The 19,614-nt window shown below is 34.5% G+C and overlaps 1 long non-coding RNA gene across 3 annotated transcripts in view; it reads left to right on the top strand.

Annotated features, from left to right (window-relative positions):
• LOC145723264 (uncharacterized) overlaps positions 1 to 5,542 on the top strand; it is a 76,382-nt gene extending 70,840 nt beyond the window's left edge. The window contains exons 4-6 of one of the 3 annotated variants that reach the window (XR_014148185.1): positions 587 to 656; positions 1,484 to 1,674; positions 5,433 to 5,542. This is a non-coding gene — a long non-coding RNA (uncharacterized LOC145723264). Of the gene's footprint in view, positions 1 to 586; positions 657 to 1,483; positions 1,675 to 3,324; positions 4,961 to 5,432 lie in introns of those variants that run through there. The other 2 variants (XR_014148186.1, XR_014148187.1) reach the window with 2 other exon arrangements.
• Positions 5,543 to 19,614: the final 14,072 nt, after the last annotated feature.

Here is a 19,614-nt window from a genome sequence, read left to right as displayed (position 1 = left end):
AGCACATGAGAGGGGGGAGGGTCAGAGGGAGAAGCAGACTCCCTGCTGAGTAGGGAGCCCGATGCGGGACTCAATCCCGGGACTCCAGGATCATGACCTGAGCCGAAGGCAGTCGCTTAACCAACTGAGCCACCCAGGCGCCCTAAAATGTTTTATATTTATTGAAAAATGTATTTTAGCTTAGTATAGCTGTATTTCATAAATACCACTATAGAGCACGCATGAAGGTGAAAATATAACACAAAGCAGTAACTCCCTTCACTCTCTTCCCATTTGTGGACTTTGACATTTCCATCTTCTGAAATTTTGCACACTATTACTTATAAATTAAAGTCTATCATATATCTTCTCATCTTAACCTTTAATACATTTTAAATGAAGAAATTGCAGGAAAAAATGCATCATCAAAATTTATCAAGTCAATGGACATGCCCTTACCCAATTGAATATATAACAATTAAATACTTTCTAGCTATGAAGTAGAGGTCTAACCAAGACCTGATAACAATCATTCTTTGGTTAAAGCAGTATCTAGAATTTAAGATCAAATGGTTCAATGGCAAATATTTTTTCTTTTTTTCTCTAGGAACTCTATATAAATTACTTTTATAAGAATAATTATTTTTCCCCGTCTTACTCATAAACTAACTAATAAGGTAAACAAGAATGTTAAAATGGAAATGAGAAGCTCGAGACTAGCAGAAATGATGAAACAATGGGTAACAATGTGTTCTTAAAAGCATGGTATCTATTGATGTAAATATAACAGATTTAAATGCTTGAAAGAATAAATTGTCTTCTAAATGAAATTGTACAACAAAATTACCCATTTAAAATGTGCTTCAAATTTTATTTCTGGTTCTGTCTTTAATTTGCCTGCTTTTCCATCACTTGGCTGCTTGATTCTAGAATCACTTCTACTATTTAAATACCACTTTTTCCTGTCTTGTTTCCTTGATTAAAACTCAGTTGGGTGTTTTCCCTTCTGTCTAATGACTACATTAGTACTCAGAACAAAACCAAAAAAAGTTCTGAATGAAATTATTCCCAAGCTTTCATAAGACTTTAAAATATGTATGAAGACTAAGTATCTTACTGAAAGCATTTCCATTGTTTCATGAATATTTTACTTCTTTTCTCTCATCCATAGCCACGTGCATATTTTTATTTGCATTTCACTTATTTTCCATATTTGTAATCTATTGCATGATTATTATTGTATATAGCGAAAAAGTAAAAACATCAGAAAAAAATAATGAAAATACTGAAATCCATCTCTAAAGTGGAATGTTGTAAATTTCAAGGATACAGTTTTTTCTTTAATCAGTTTGATGGAAATCAGTATAAATGCATTTTGGAAAATGTATTAAATTACTTGTATTACACAACATTTTAATTAATTTTATCTAAATATATATTAAATAAGTTGAATATGGAAGGGACAAAATTCTTGTCCTTTTTATTCTTCCTTCTATACTTCAAGGTCAGAATGGCTCATCACCTGATTGATATTCCAGTCCTCCAGAAGGGGTTCAAGTAGCAGAAAAGACCTGTTTCTTCCATTTAAGAGTACAAACCAGAATTCACATGTCTCATCTGGCCAATATTCAGTTTGCCATCACCAGTCACGTGGCCACATCAGGTGGAAGGGAAAGCCATGAAATGGGTGATCATGTAAGTAATGCAGAGCCAATGTAGTGGGACAACTAGCAGAATCAGGCACACCAACTTACTTAGAGTGTGTGTTGATGGTCATTACTCTTCTTATTCTTTTTATTTTTTTTTAAGATTTTATTTATTTATTTATTTGAGAGAGAGAGAGAGCATGAGTGGGGCAAGGCAGAGGGAGAGGGAGAAGCAGACTCCCCGCCCAGCAGGGAGCCTGATGCGGGGCTCATCCCAGGACCCTGAGATCACTCCCTTAGCAGAAGGCAGACGCCCAACTGAGCCACCCAGGCGCCCCTGTCATTACTCTTTTAATAATATATAAGAGTAATATATTCTTTCACCTATTTCTTAAGCATATTTTTCTTACTGTTTTAGAAATAGTTAGGGAGAAGTAACAATATTTTACGTTTTAAAAAATACCCTGTAATTAGGGGTGCCTGGGTAGCTCAGTCAGTTAAGCATCCAGCTGTTGGTTTCAGCTCAGGTCATGATCTCAGGGTCCCAGCATCAAGCCCCAGGTCAGGCTCCGTGTTCAATGTGGAGTCTGCTTGGGATCCTCTCCCACAGCCCCTCTACCTCTACCCCTCTCCTTCTGCCCCTCCTCCTGTCCGTGAGCTCACTCTCTCTCTCTAAAATAAATAAATAAAAATAAATCTTTTAAAAAACCCCTGTAATTCATGCAAGATGGCACATATGAATATGATACATTATTCTATAAATTAGAAAGAAGGCCTTAATTATTGCTTAAGTACACCATTAATTCCATTTTCCACTTTTGTGCTTTCTTTGAGTTTCTTAATTAGATTGGACAAAACTCTTCACAGTTCAAAATACACCATTCTTTTCAGAATATTTTTTCTTCTGGAATGAAATAATACATAAAAATTTAGAACTACTTAATACGTCATTTGTTTACTTTTATTTAAAGGAAATTTTTTACCTTCTCATTTTTTAGTGATAAAAGATGACTAAGCGCAATTAGCTTTAGTTTCTTGGTCAAGAATAAATAACTTTTCAGGGCATCTGCATGGCTCAGTTGGTTAAGCGTCTGCCTTGGGCTCAGGTCATGATCCCAGGGTCCTGGGATTGAATCCTGCATCAGGCTCCTTGCTCAGTGGGAGCGTGCTTCTCCATCTCCCCCTGCCTGCTGATCCCCCTGCTTGTGTTCTCTCTCTGTCAAATAAGTAAATAAAATCCTCTAAAAAAAAAGAATAAATAACTTTTCATTATATAGACACTTGAGCACTTGTGCTGGGACTCATTAAATGTCAGACTAGAAAAATAGAAATTTGAATTGGAGTTAAAGATCAAGATAAATTGTTTTATATTGCCACAGTCTTCATATCAAATCTATTGATATCTCTAGACACATACACACTAATGTATATATACAACAGAATATACATACATGTGCATGTTTTGCATACACACATACACACACACAAATCCAGCAAGAGGCTTGGGCACATAGTCAGTTTAATATACACTAACAAATAACCAAAAGTCTCAGCGAACAAATGATTGAGACAGGTTATTTTAGAAAGAGAGTTTATTATATCCAATATAATGAATAAGCTGATACCTATTCTCATAGAAAAGAATGGGCATTCTCATATTGAAATATGTATTAATCCTTGTGATTGTTTTCCTATAAAGCAACCCATATTCCTCCAAAACTGCGCCTCCAGAAGAAAGTTGTGAAAACTCTGTACAGGAAGACAAAATTTTCTTCAGCCCATTTTGTATGGAAAGTAACAAGGAAAACCTCTCAGCAGAACCAGGGCTTAGAGAGAACAGCGGAGCAGTTCATTCCAGAGTGTTTATAGGTCCCAGAATCTCAAAAATGTTGCTGGATGGAGACAGGGTGGTACATCATACAGATATAGAATAGGATACAGGAACTGGATAACTTCAGGTTTGTCTTGTTGAGAACTGGCTGAGTATATTCTTTTAATAATCAGAAAAATGAGCTCAGATGTTGGGGTAACTAAAGGGGCAGATTATAGCAGAGAATATAGTTGTATATTCAAACATGTATTTGCAATACACTTCTTATTAAAAGAACCCAGTTTTATTTAAGGAAGTAATACATACAGGAAAACAATATAGTTCATCATGTTAAATGTTTTGGATGATGATAGGTCATTCTAGGGATGATCCAGGTGAAGACTTAAAACATATTTATGCTTGATTTTACTGTACTGTGCTATACCATTGAATCTTACTAAATTTTGTTTAAATTCAGTGTATCTTAAGAATGGAGTATTTCTTACCTTTTCCATTAGTATTGATGAGAAATCACATATTCTTAAGCTCAGAGGATTTTTTCCTATGTGATCTTTTACCTGAGACTCATCATTGCCATTAAGTAAGAAATAAAACAAATTGTTATGTCACATTAAACTATTAACTAGATAGAAGCAGTTTACTCCCTCTACTTCCCTGTTTCCCATCTCTCCCTTGAACTACTCATGCAATCACACAAAGTAATACTAAGTGGTCATGTTAGAGAAATCAGGTATCAATCAACTATTTCCAGAAACATGGAGAAATTACCACTAATCAAGACTGAATGGATTCATAAAGCCAAACAGCAGGACTAAAGTAGAAAATAGGTTGAAAGTCCAACTGTCACCTCATCCTTTTGCCCATTCCAGAGCAATTGTTAGGCAAAAAGCCAGTCCTACTGACCAAACAAAATGAGTAGCTCTTATTGTATATATGTGGGGAAATGAAATACTGAAAAAGAAGGAAGTGGGAAGAAAACCACAGGAGAGAGTCTTAAGTTAGTTACTGTGTGTATTATCACATTGGGAATAAAAGGACATCTAATGAGGCAATGCTTTTAATTTTTGTTTTGTTATTTTTGCAGTTTGTTTTTGGTTTTGTTTTCATGTGCCCATTTTATTGTGGCAAATATAATAAAGTACTCCTCCTAGAAAAATAGTTTCATGCAAATCTTCAATTCCAGGAAAAGCAAGAGAAGTAAAAATAAAATATCCTTTCCATTAGAAGAGACTCACATGATAAATTCTTAAAAGGTTCACCTAGGGGTGATACCTGATTAAGATGTAAATTCTGACTGCAACCAAATGTATACCGAAGATGAGAGGAGAGACTCTTTTTTCCCCCCACTATTGGCGAATCCCAGGATAAAAGTCTCATTGACATACATTCTTTAAAAATATTCTGCAGCATGAGAATAATAGGGAACATTACATAGAAGACTTCACTTTCAAAAGTGATTTACCACAGGAGACTCAAGCAAACTTGAGAAAGAAATTATTTTGGTGTTTTCTTTTTTTTTTTTTTTTAAAGATTTATTTATTTGACAGAGAGAGACACAGAGAGAGAGGGAACACAAGCAGGGGGAGCGGGAGAGGGAGAAGCAGGCTTCCCGCGGAGCAGAGAGCCCGACGTGGGGCTCGATCCCAGGACCCCGGGATCACGACCCGAGCCGAAGGCAGACGCCTAACCGACTGAGCCACCCAGGCGCCCCTATTTTGGTGTTTTCAAAATCAATTCATATTTTAAAATCTGTGGTATTCTTTTATAATTGTAAGGTCTCTAAAAATATTCCCAGTAATGTTTTCTGCTCTCTGCTGTGTGGTATGCATAAGATATTTATTAGAGGAATTTTTTGGACTAATTTTCAAAAATGGAACAAAAAAGAATTAGTGACTTGCTGAACAAGTAAAACAGATATTTCTTTCACAATAATTTAATGTTGCCTTTTACTATTTTGCCTTTTGTCTTACAAAAAGCAATGAAAACTGGATCAAAAGTGAAGATGGAACATAGATGTCTATAATACCTACACCTGTAATCTAAAGAAATGACCAATAAGGTGTTATGAGAAAAAACTAATAAAAATAATGAAAACAAAACATAAAAGATGCATCAGCAGATCCAGAAATTCTTCAAAAATAGAAAGTATAGAATCACATTTACAAAGAAAAAACCAAACTAAAATAAAAAACAAAAAAAACCCCACAAATATATATGTGTACATATATTATATATCCAGTATATATATACATATATAATATATGTACACACATATACTGGGAAGAATATGATAATATGATGAAATTTGTAAAAATAGGCTGCTGCAGGTCTTACATGTTATAAAATTGCCAAAAATGCCATATATTTGGCCCAAGTAAAGTCTCAACAATTTCCAAAAAGCAAAATTTCTCCATGTGCACTGATTACAAAGCATTATTTTAAATAATTTTTAAAAATTACATTTGGAAATAAAATATGCCCAATTGGAAAGTTAACAGATAATCCTTCTCAACAGCTCTAGGGTTAACCCAAAAGTGAAATTACAGTAACTTTAACGTGAGCTATGGTAAAAGCAGTCCATACGTATCAAAGCCTAAAGTTTATTGACTAAATGACACTCAAGAGAAAATATGATTTTATATTAGAAAACTCTATGAAGACAGATTATTAGACAAATATTAACTTGACAATGAAGACAAATATTAACTTAAAAAACTATCATATTAGAAAAAATACTAAGCTAACAATGACTTAAAGGAAGAAAAAGCTAAAATGGACAACACATTTCATAGTTAAGAAAGAAAACAGTGAGGCAGTAAGAAATAATAAATATACTGATACATGTTTTTGGAAAAAAAAAACAATAGATAAACATCTGGTGACTCCAAGGAAAAAGATAAAAACCTTAAGGTAACAATATAAAATGTATGGCATAGGTTCTGAAAATAAGAAGAGTATGTAGTTGTACACTGATAATTTTAAAATTATTTCACAGTGGATGGTTTTTCATAAACTTAAAATTAAGAACATTGCCATAAAAGTAGTAGAAAGTATGATCAGACCAGTAAACATATTAAAAATCAGTTTGGTAATCAAAAATTTATTTGTAAAAGGTACCCAACCCAGAGTGTAATTTGGGCAAGTCCTGTAAAATCTCCAAGAAAAAACAACATGTGTAAATATTTAATACAGGGGAAAAGATTACTAGTTTCTCAAATAATTATATGTGCTTCAATTGATCACCAAATCTAAAAAAGAAATAAGGAAAGGTTTTTAAAATAACGAAGTAACCATTTTTAAATGCATGTTAAGATATTAATATAACAATCTGGATTAATCAAGTCCAAATAAGATTTATCACAGGAAAACAAAAATGCTTTAAGATAAAAAACTTCAGAAACTGAATTAATGTCACTGAACTAACAGAGTGAAGAAAATAGAAGGCATGCATTCAGGCAATGTATTTGATCATCTTCAATATACATTCAGCTAAGAAAAAAAACCAATATTTTTCAAGTTTATAACATAAGTAAAGCTAAGATATTTACAAGCATTCCTTCCTGATGCACAGTGAAGATAGTGATGTCTTCTACCACCACCGCCATTAAATGAGTTTCTGGCAAACCTAAACAAAATAATATAAAGGAATACATAGCTGGTGGTGGGGGGGAGGAAGTAAGAAGGAGAAATTTAGATACAGACAAGGACAGAAGAAAGATCATGTGAAGACACAGGGAAAAGAGAGCCATCAACCAGCTAACAAGAGAAGCCTCAGAAAAACATCAACCCTGCTGATACCTTGATTTTTGTCCTTTAACCCACCCAGTCTGTGGTAGGTAGTAATGACAGCCCTAGCAGACTAATACAAGTCACCTCTGAGACTCATTTGTTGAGTCCATAGTTAGTCAGGAAAGACACTATCTTTCCAGCCAGCTGCTTAACAAATGCCAGCATTAAAGCTGCACTCCCATCTGCTCTTCAATAAAGGGACATTTCTCTACCCTACAGGCTGTATAAAGAGATGAAGCATGGCATGGCAAAAGCAGGAGAAAGATTCATCTTCCAAGAATGCTTCACAGTCTATCCTTAGAGCCAGATGGTGCTCCCAAACAAAAAGTATTGATGGAAGCTTAGGGCTTTTCTCCACTATGTAGTGACTAAACTCCTCCTCACCCAACTTACACCTATATAATTTCGTGAAGATATTCTTTGAAGTTATAGGTACGTTGGAGGAACCCTTTTCTGCATTCTAATGATGATAGGGGATTTGTCTGAATTAAATATTTTGGATTATCTCCTTGACAATTTGGGAGGCAGGATGTGTCGTAATTGTGTCTTCTCACAAGTCCTGGAGATTTAAACTGTCTTTTAAGTAAAAATTATTTTTCAGCACTTTGTGCCTGTAAGAAAGACATCGAACATTCCAAGGAATGTTGTATGAGTTGTAATAAAGAGACTGACTCCAGTTTTGATGACTGCTGACTCATGTCTAAGCCTCACCCTTCCTTTCCTCCTTGATCCCACAGGACAGGCTGATAGGAAAGCTCTCATGTGTCTCATTTTTTGGCTGGAAATTTAAACCTGCTGCCTTAGGGGAACCTTTCTCCAGTCCTACTTCCTAGCCACTATAAAAACCCAACACACTCCCTCTGTTTTGCCCAAACCAGGCTGGGCCTGCTTGTGTCCTTCCAGTTCTCCCTGGAGTCTCTTGTGTAAGTAATAATATACTTTCTATTACATTCTCTTGTTGTGTAGAATATATAACCCTGGACATAATACCAAATTTTAGACAGAATCCATCCAAATTCTACAGAGTAACACAAAACACTATGAAACTCATTTTTAAATTTTTAGTATATGAACTGAGGAAGAGCCACTGTTTTATCTTTTTTTAGTAGTTTATGAATAGAGAAAATAAACTTAAAAACTATATAGATAAGATTCAATTCCCATTTCTGTTCTTTAGCAGCTGTGTTAACTGGGATAATTATTTAGTTCATATTTATCTCAATTTCTTCATCTGAAGAAACATGTTTAATAATGCTTACTCACAAGATTTTTAATGATTAAACCAAAAATATATAAATTAAGCTTCTGGTGCAGTTCATGACGTATAAGGTTCTGCATATGTTATTTTTTAATATACCATTGTAATACAACAAAATAGTTTAAAGAAAACAGAAAATCATTTTATAATGTTTACTTCTAGATAACAAATCATAATTCACAAGGCCTATTTTAAAATAAATCTGATTCCAAAAAGTATCTTAGAATTTTCCAATGAGAAAAATGCTTAATATCTTAAAATTTCCATGGTTATGCTTGTAATTTCTACTAACTAAAAATAATTCAATGTTTTCAAATCATTATCAGTAAATGTTTTGGCTCTAAAATATCTCACTTTTTCAGTGTAGATGAACATACGTTGTACCACTAATGTCTGCTTGTAAAGCTTGTCCTAACTGTTGCATAAGACAATGGATTATTTAAGACTCCAGGAATATTGCTTCAGTGTTCAGCATAAGACATTCCTATGGTGGTCCAACAGTCCATTAATAAAATTAGAGTGGTATGGAACAATATTACCAAACAAAGTTTGCTTGCAATGGAGTTTTGTAATAGCACAATTGTTTATATATAGAATTTATAATGTATATGATCATAATAGTTTTACTGGTTAATCAGTAGCCCAAGTATTATTTAAAAATAAAATATGAATCTCTCTACCTTTGAATTAATTTTTTGTGAACCCTAAAACTTCACTAAAAAATAAAGTCTATTAAAAAATGAACTAAAATATGTTTGATGAGAAAAGTAACCTTTTTTGAATATAAGAAATTACTTTATCACAATTATAATCTTAAAAGATAATTGAGATGTTTTACTCATTGCCTTCTTTTTTTAAATCTAGTCTTATTACAATGACACTAAGTTGCATTATTAAATGTATGTTGCAGATTTGACTTACAGTATCCTTAGGGTTACAAAAAAACAAAATAAGATGAATTGTATTTATGTATTCTTTAGCCCATTACCTTCATATACTGTCTTCCTTTTCTTTAACTATTTCCTTAATTCTAATTTATTAGGTTGCTACCATGTCCAGTTGTCCTAGATAGATCTCAAATAAATGTTTACCCTGGACTTGCATGGATAAAGATTTAGAAACTATGAACCAAGCTTCTGCAAAATACTCCTATCTTTCACAACTTCACTGTGAATAGTCAGCAGAAGAATTTGTGTTTTTGTGTGTATGTGTGTCATCTGTGAAATGGAAAATAGTTTGTGTGTCAACTCACTAGAAAAAGAAACATCTGATAATTAAAAATAATAATAATTGATTCCATTTTCTGGACTGGTAAGCCAGAGTGGAAAGTGGAATATTAGACTCATTTAACAGCAACAACAAAAACATAGACTAGGAAACGTCTACATATGCTATGTGTTTCCAAAATACAATAGTGGGATAGTGTAGGATAAACATTTGCATTCCAAAAGGGAAAGGTAAGAAAGAAAAGAGTCACAAGTCCCACTGAGTCCACAAGGCAACAACATTATGACTTAAGGCTTGGCAATAATCCTCTTTGGTTTGAAGATCTGACTTCTAGACCAGTTGGAATGGCAACATCACCCCTACAGTTCAGCGGGAGGGACCTGCAGGGGTTCCCTGGCTGGGTCTTGCTCCCATGGTGTTTCTCTGCTGGGTCTCATGGCTGTACAGCCAGGGGTCTCATGCCCACTGCTCTCTCAGTCTAGACTGGTGTCTGGAGTCCCCGCTTTCACCGGTAACCTTGTCCTTTGAAATCTTGGTGGAGACAGCGATGCCCGGTTAGCTCTACTCGGCACAGCCTATGTCACAACTCTCTGCAGGGGTTCTTCCCCTGGGGCACTGGGTGGGGGTACCCTGGCCCACGTGAAGATGCTCCTCCTTTGAAACCACTTTATCTCTCATGTTTTCTGAATTGTACAGATCTTTTTAATCTTAGCCTACTTTATTGGGACCTATTTACCTCCCCACTATAGATTAAAAATGACATTAGGTAGAATGTGAATTACTTTTTAAGCTTCATATGAGACTGAAGTAATTAAAGGAGAAAACTGACTAATTTTCTGGTCAACAACCATACAGTTGTGTTGTCTTCCTTAATCAATTAGTTCCTGCAGGAGTCAAGCCATTATGGTCACCCTGCAAAAGTAGGGAGGACTTTCCTTAAAATTTGATTGACAGGCACCTGGGTGACTCAGTCAGTTAAGCATACCTCTTGATTTCAGCTCAGGTCATGATGTCAGGGTCGTGAGACTGAGCCCCAAGTCAGGCTCCACACCGGACGTGGAGCCTGCTTGAGATTCTCTCTCTCCTTCTCCCTCTGCCCTTTCCCCTACTCATGCTCTCTTCTCTCCCTCTCTCTTCCTAAATGAATAAATAAAATCTTAAAAAAAAAAATAGTGGCACAGGGCAGGGCTCTCAAGGAGGTCTGAAGTGTCTGGAGAGTACTAGAAAAAGAGGAGTTTTTATTGTGGTTAAGGGTGCAGTAGGGGTGAGGTGGGGACTTACGTGGTTCCAGTTTTCTGCAGGTTCTACAGGAGAAAGCACCAGGCTTTCTTATTAGCTCACCCTGATGTGGACACAGGGGATGAGGAAAGGATGATGTTTAAATGTTGTCAACAGGTAAACATTGAAAAATGGAGTCAGATTCCTGCTTGGTCACTCATCTGTCAGCAGCTGTGCCTGATAGTTTGAATGATAACGTAATAAAAGCAAAGACATTCATATTTTGTGAGGCATTATTAAAAATGAAATCATTTCAATAGTGTATCATTTCATTAATAAATTAGAAAGACATAGTGTTTGAAGAATTTAGAGTAGTAATAATACTTAACATTTTTGAAATATTTTGTTTTCCCTGAAGTACTTTTATATCAGAAACCATATTATCCTCGAATTATTTAAGGCATAGTGTTATTCATGTTTCAGAATATTAAAAACTATTAAGTCTGCATAGACAAGGTAGATTCTTTAATGTTCTACTAACTAGAATAAAATATAGTTTTTGTGTCTTGAAAAGTTCTTGATTGTAAACAAATTTAATCTCAATTCATATTTTGTTTTCTGTCTCCCAGGATAATATGGTAGGGAGTAGAAATGGGTTATATTATGACGATTTGGCAACATTAAGAATTATGTTACAACACTAAATTAGTGCAAGACTATGAAGTTTTTATATCCTAAATTTGATACTCCAGTCACAAAGTAATCAAACACAATCCAGAAAAATTTTGATTCAGAAAAACTTTTATATTGATTCAGTAGTATTGAAATAATAATGATGACAATAACAGCACTAACAAAAATACCAACTATTTTTTTTCTGGAAGTAGACACACTTGTTCTAAAGCTCATATTAAAAATATAAACATTCAATGATAACTGTAAAATATTGAAAATAAAATTAAAGGTTGGGAACTAGAATAACATTCTGTAAAGTCTCTATAATTAAGACAATATGTTGGTGACCTATGAAAAGTTATATATTTGGAACAAACTGAAATATCAAATACAAGTACATGGAAATTTACCATACATAAAGGTAGCATTTCAAATCACTGAGGAAAATTATCTTTTTACTAAAAGTCTGAAAACAACAGTATAGCCATTTGGACCACAATGACAAGTGAATCAAAATATAACTGCTTAGGGTGCCTGGGTGGCTCAGTTGGTTAAGCGACTGCCTTCGGCTCAGGTCATGGTCCCGGGGTCCTGGGATCGAGTCCCGCATCGGGCTCCCTGCTCTGCGGGGAGCCTGCTTCTCCCTCTCCCACTCCCCCTGCTTGTGTTCCCTCTCTCGCTGTGTCTCTCTCTGTCAAATAAATAAATAAAATCTTTAAAAAATATATATATATAACTGCTTAGACCCCTACATGAAACAAATCAGATCAAAGATCTAAACGTTAAGATAGATTTGAAATTATTAAAAAAATTACAAAATTATATATTTTATATAAAAATATATTAAAATATATAAAATTATATATTTCATTATATCCTAAATGTTGGGAAACTTTTGAATTTTGGCCCCAAAATCTAGGTGCAATGTTTTATTGCTGGTCTATATTATATAAAAATAAAACAGAAACTTCTTTTTTTTTTTAAAGATTTTTATTTATTTATTTGACAGAGAGAGACACAGTGAGAGAAGGGGAGTGGGAGCAGGGGGAGTGGGAGAGAGAGAAGCAGGCTTCCCGCGGAGCAGGGAGCCTGATGTGGAACTCGATCCCAGGACCCTGGGATCATGACCTGAGCCAAAGGCAGATGTTTAACGACTGAGCCACCCAGGCGCCCCAAAACAGAAACTTCTGCATGACCAAAAAACAAATAAACAAAAGGTCAATGTCCAAGAAAAGGAGTAATTGGGAAAAAATCTTGCATGATATTCACAAATAAAGTGTTAATATTCCTCACATAAAAATAAATCTAAAGTAATATGTAAGTGTAAAAAATTGAAAAGACATATAAAATGAAGAAAAGACAAAGTTCATACACACAAAAATATGCTCATCTTCCCATTGATTACAAATAAATACTACATCTATGAATATGTATATGTACACATATATATGTATATACTCACAAATATATTTGTGTATTTACACAATTAACAGGAACAGCATACTATGAAATTGGAGTTTTAATTTTCAGTCAGAACACAAAGAATATCTCATGATGCAAAAGATATAGTTTGGAGCTGGAAGTGTGACAGCAATTTATTCATGATTTATGCTATCAAGTTCTGCCTCAGTCTAATCTCATGCATAAATAATACCTACACTTGATGATGGAACGGCAAAGGACTGCTAGACATGCCTGGCATGGTGGCTAGATAGATCTCTTTCAGGATGTGCAACTTAGGTGGCATGATCACGTACCTTTTCTTCAGTACTCTAGTCTCAAAAACAGCCCAGTAAAAAGTCACAAACTATTTCTTCATAGTAGAGTTACTTGCTAAAAGGTGGCTTTGTCTACAAACCCCAAGGAATTCTATTGACATTCTCCTCTAGGGCCCAGAACAGGTTCAGATGTCACCTCCTGAGCAGGTTCACATGCTGAGCTCTGTTATATATAATGTATAAGGACCAAGTTCTAGTACAGACATATTTGTACTAGACACAGGCAAGAGATGTTGACCAGCTTCATTTTTTCTGCCTCCACACAAATCTAGAAGCAGAAATATAGTATATGCTCCCTATTTTAAGTTACCAACTTAAGTACCCTGTTTTCTTTTTAAAGGTAAAAAAACGTGAGCTTCTTCCATGTCCTTCACTCTAGTAAGAGAAATCCTTATACTCCACATGTCATGTTTACTGAATAAGAAAAACTCTATGGAACGGTGTATTCAACTTCTCTTCTCTGCAGTGTGACTATTGTCAAAACACCTAGCCTGGGGAACTTGCTGATAACTGCTGTCTAGATTCTTTCAGCATGGCATAGAAATATGGTGGATCAGTGATCTGGAAAGGTGAAAGATACTGGTTAGACACTGAGATGCTTGAAGGTGAGGTTCTGGAGGTGGTGCAGTTATTAGTGACCTTATAGTGTAGATTAAGACCATGGGAATTGTTGTTAGTTTAGCTTAGAGGAGGAAAACATGATTGAATGGAGGAACACAAAGATCCCAGAGACCAGAATGTTGACTATTTTGAACCAATCTTGTATAGGAACACTAAAGTGATTGTAAATAATGACAGGAATAATACTAAGGAGTGAAATACCATGAATAGAATCAATAATTATTTTAAAAATGTGGGGCGGGGTGACCCTCAAATCAGTAGTGGACAGGAACAATGATGTTAAAGTCTAATAACATTTGTTTTTCAAGTGAGAAGAAATCGTTGAAGAAATAAGAAGAAATATTTACAAAGTGGCCTTGAGATGCAAAGCAAATACAAACCCCACTTGAAATAATTGGGGAGAAATGAGTGTGCTCTGGGGACAAGCATGTTTGAGTAGTACACTAAGCTGAAATAAACAGTTGGAAAGAAGTTGAAGATTTAAAAACATATACTAATGATATATCATGAATTCCAGCACAAGCAATAAAATGATTTGGGCAGATATTGAGGAATGTGTACTAGAGTCAATTTAAGGAAAAGTCTATAGGATAACTGTTTGGGTTCTGGTAGTCCAGGAAATTAAGTGATCATAGTAAGTCATAGTTTTTAGCAAGAAATTTTGAGCCTATTGTCAATCAGATCGGTGTGTGAACTTCTGGGATGGACAAGAACCATGGTGTCATGACCTCCAATGCTACAGTGGCTGTTTGGTGGGGTTATTTACTAAGACTAGACCTTAGGACCTCAATAGGGTTGATAAAGTAAACTTCCAGAGGAATTCTATTCATGAATTCCAGAGGCTGGAGGTGTTGCATCAGTTTGAGTAAGCATTTAAAAATGTGGATGTCAGGGTGCCTGAGTGACTCAGTCGGTTAAGTATCTGACTCTTGATTTCAGCTCAGGTCATGATCTCAGAGTTGCGACATCAAGCCCTGCATTGGGCTCCACGCTGGACATGGAGCCTGCTTAATATTCTCTCTCTCTCTCTCCCTCAGCTTCCCAAACCCATCTCTCTCTCTCTGAAAAAAAAATGTGGATGTCTACTAAGAACTAATGTTAGAGGGTTTCATTCTGAATTATTGGCATTAATAATTTCAAATCTCTATCATTTACTGACCTATGTAGAGATCACTAACTGCAGTGATCATCTTAAGTAGTCCATCTACATTTTTAATTCCTAGCTATATTTTATTCATTTGACAGAGAGAGACACAGCGAAAGAGGGAACACAGGCAGGGGGAGTGGGAGAGGGAGAAGCAGGCTTCCTGCTGAGCAGGGAGCCCGATGAGGGGCTCGATCCCAGGACCCTGGGATCATGACCTGAGCTGAAGACAGACGCTCAACGACTGAGCCACCCAGGCACCCCTCTAGCTATATTTTAAATTGGATCATGTAGGTTAGTATAAATCATCTATTAATAAAAAGTATCTCTATAATTGCCTTTAAAAAAGTGTGAATCTCTGGGTATATGAAAATTCTGCCTTACTCAGAATAATTTACTAACACTTCTTTTATTTGAAACAGGAAGCCACTGAGATTAAATATTTGTGGTTAATATACAAATACCCATGTGAGAAATTAAAATAATTTAGTTTGCTTTTTTATTGACATTGATTTCCTCATATTATACCAGAATCATATAGGCTATAGGCAAATCCCATTAGCCTGCACTTGGGATCTTCACCCGTTTGATGCTCTCCTATTCTTCCCAGTCAAGTGTCCAGCTCTCTCATTACAACAAGTCTGATTCCATAGGCACCAAATCTACTGGTTCTTATCTAGTGGTTCTTATATTCTTATAAAAACCACTTTCTTTAAGGCCTCCCAAATCTTTCCTCATTTCCTTTCCTCCTTCTAGATAGTCCATAAAATGCACTGTGGTCAGCTTTGATTGAAAGATTTTTATTGATTTGTATTCTTCTTGAGTATACTTTCCCCCTTTTTCTGCTTCTCTAATTGATTATCATAGTTCAAGACCCAGCTAATTCCTCATTGTTCACAATCTGTTTCCAAATTCTAACACCATGTGTTGAAATTTGTAAAATGTTGTGATCTGTATTATTCATTTTATCAGCTCCTTTAAAGTTCCATTTAACTGTGTCTTAATGTGTATGACTGTATATTAAGTGAAAAGGTGACTTCAGGAGCCCAAGGACTTCAAGTTTATGCCTTCACATATATATAGTTATTTATTAAATAGACAAATGTATATTTAGAAAAACATGAGTGATCATAGTTGTCTTTGTTTAGAAATCTATATTTATCTTCCCTATACATCTCTTTTCTATTATTTTTAACAGAGGGCTTAAACCAAAAATTCAGACACAGATTTGTCAAGGTTCATATTCACACTTTTAATTTCTGCTGTGGTAGGACATAAGTTGTACTCAAAAATTCAAACTATGGACATCTTTACAGTAAAAAATGTGTAAAGGAAAATGTCCAGCATTTTATTAGCTGATCCTACTGTGAAAGAAACCATCATACCAAGCAAGATGAATAGCTGAACTTGATTTTATTTTGATACCAATGCCAGCAATAAGGAAGAGAGCATAGACAAGGAGAGAAACAGTTTCACTGAAATAAAAGGCAGGAGAGTTTTAAGAAGGAAGTAGTTTTACAGCTTAAAGCAAGATACCCACTGAAGTTAGACTCCTACCCTCCCCCAAAAACTGAGAGATAGGGCATTATCCCTTGATGATTACACTTCAAAGGCATGGCCCCAGGTCCTTGAGAAAGACAGTCTTGGGTTGTAACACTGGGAAGAAGCTTTTAAAAAGCAGTGAAATCTTGTAAGGGCACAGAAAAAAAATTGCAAGTTTTCCAAAGAAAAGGATCCTGGAAAAATGAGGTCAGGGACCTAGAGTCAGAAAGAAACCTGTCTAAAGTTAGGTCAAGTTGAGGAGAATGTTAAAGTCATTTTGTCTTTATTCATTAAAGGGCAATATACATCCTTTAGGTCCAATTATCTTTCTATAAAAGAAATTCTACTTTAAGTAGAATTATCTATACTATATATTAATATTATTAATATATAATGTGATGTTATATATTAATATATTAATATTAACTATATATTAATATTCTTCAATGAAAAGAAGCAGAATCTAAGTTCAGAGATAGAAACTAAAAAAAAAGTATACATTGTTCAGCGGGATAAAATTTTAAAATATAAAGTAAGTTTCTTTTAAAACTCTAATTCACATGATATTTATTAAAAACAGTGTATTATGCATTCTGATATCAACTCTGGAACCAATTAAATTACATGAACCCTATTATTTGTTTTCCTCAGAGACTTTAAGATCAATGTTCCATCCATAGTCCATTAAGGATAAATGTTTTACATAGCTTTTCCAATAACTGTGTTGGTAACTGAAGCATGTGAAAATTTTACCGCTGGGAACTTTAAAAGAAATGGAAAAAAATACATCTACAAAGAAATATTTGAAGGGAAAATTCCTTCAAACTGGACCTTTCTACTATCACAAGTTTTTTGTGTCCAAAATCTATGTGTGCATATACTAAAAATTTGTTATGAGTTAGGAAATATGAAAAATGCAACTTAGGAAATAAACAAAATGGCTATATTTAAAATAACCAGTAGTTGTATTAAATGCTGCAAAATTTACTTCTTGATACCTTGAAACTACTAAGATTTTTAAATGAAATTGTTCACAAATACTGTGCAGAGTAGCAGAATCAGATACCATTTACCTCATTTGAAATATAAGGAAATAGACACAAATATGGAGGAATTTTCAACGTATCCAAGATTCTAATATAACAAAATGGAATATTTTTAATTCTATTATGGTCTGATTTGGGGGCACGTGTTTTATTAGGCATTTTGGGGACGGTTATTTTAAAATTCTACATACTAGATTATATATATATAATATATATATTGGTCTGTGTAATGCTCACTTGTTTTTATGTTTTGACAAGTAGTTGACTTCTAATCTATAGACATTTATTTGAATTTTAGAAATTAAACATATTCAACATTAGTGCATTACAGCAAATATATAAAACAAGATTTATTTCTCCATCTAGAGGTTCAGCTTCAATAAATGAATATTATACAAGTGACCTGAAGACACTCTACCAAAGAGACTGGTTTATTTAGTCCTCATACTGGATATCAGTTCAGGCACTTTTTGACTATTCAAGGTATTCCTTCTGCCTTCTTTTTCTATATTACATTTTTAGCCTCACCAATTATTTATTTTTCCTTCAAAGAAAGGATACAGTATATTTTTCATTCAACAACTCTAATTTACACTGAAAAACTTTGAATTAGCAAGTGGATACTTACACATAGCAGATAAAATTAGTATTAAAAACATAGTTATATATTTTTATACTAGCACGCCCTTTCTTATAAACAAGGAGAAGCTTTATGATCTGCATTTCTCATGCTTTATAGCAGCACTACAAATCTTAAAAGATACCATTCACTGGAACAAACCCTGTAATTAGAGTAAATAGTTGTGTATGCAAAACTCATTTGAGAAAAGATTCTCAAGGCTCTAGAAAGGATTCATGATAATTATGAAAGTGAAGCACAGGTGGGATTTATTATTAAAGACAATAAATTAGGAAATTGAGTCATGTTACCCTGATATTCTATGGAATGAATTTAGTCACAGAAATATATGTGATATCTTGGATATCGAGTTAAGTAATATTCAAATCATTGTAAGGCATTATTTTTTTACTGATGTCATGGAATTATGATGATTATATAAACATAAAAATAAATTTTTTTTTTTTATTTGACAGAGAAAGACACAGCGATAGAGGGAACACAAGCAGGCGGAGTGGGAGAGGGAGAAGCGGGCTCCCCGCCAAGCAGGGAGCCCGATGCGGGGCTCGATCCCAGGACCCTGAGATCACGACCCGAGCTGAAGGCAGACGCTCAACGACTGAGCCACCCAGGCGCCCCAAAAATAAAATATTTTTAAAGTATCAAGTTAAATAGTCCATATATTTATGATTATAATTTAATCTAAACATGGTACATCTATCTAGAAGGAAATATAGTTCCAGAATTAAGTGTAGGGAGAAAACTAGTAATATATTTAGCTGCAAATTTCTCTGCAGCATTTGTACTCTAAAAGGTACTTTTTAGTTGTGCATTTTATGTCTAGGTAACAAATTCCTAACTGATTCAGCTACAACTTTACACTCCCTGTGGAGCATAGGTAAAAAACTTAGAGTGTCATATTCCTTCTGTTTCAAATTAGCTTTTTCCCATTATTCTAGTGTATATTACCAAGATTTTCCATATGTGGGTAGGTACAGTTTGTCCCCCCATAAGACTCATATAGAAACAAAAATAAAGTGAGAATATTCACCGTATAAATATGTTCTATAACATTGTGGATTTTAACTACCATAAGCTCATTTAACTGAGAAGTAAAGTCTTCATATTCACACAAGTAACTATGCTTTCTGAATTTTACTACCAGACTGATGCAAATACTACTGATATCAAAAAAAATGGCCACTTGATCTCTATAGACTAAATATAATTTAAAAATTAAT

Source organism: Leptonychotes weddellii, chromosome 9, assembly GCF_054177405.1.
Source record: "Leptonychotes weddellii isolate Sample4059 chromosome 9, ASM5417740v2, whole genome shotgun sequence".
NCBI classification, from domain to species: Eukaryota; Metazoa; Chordata; class Mammalia; order Carnivora; family Phocidae; genus Leptonychotes; species Leptonychotes weddellii.
This window is presented reverse-complemented; position numbering and strand designations above follow the sequence as displayed.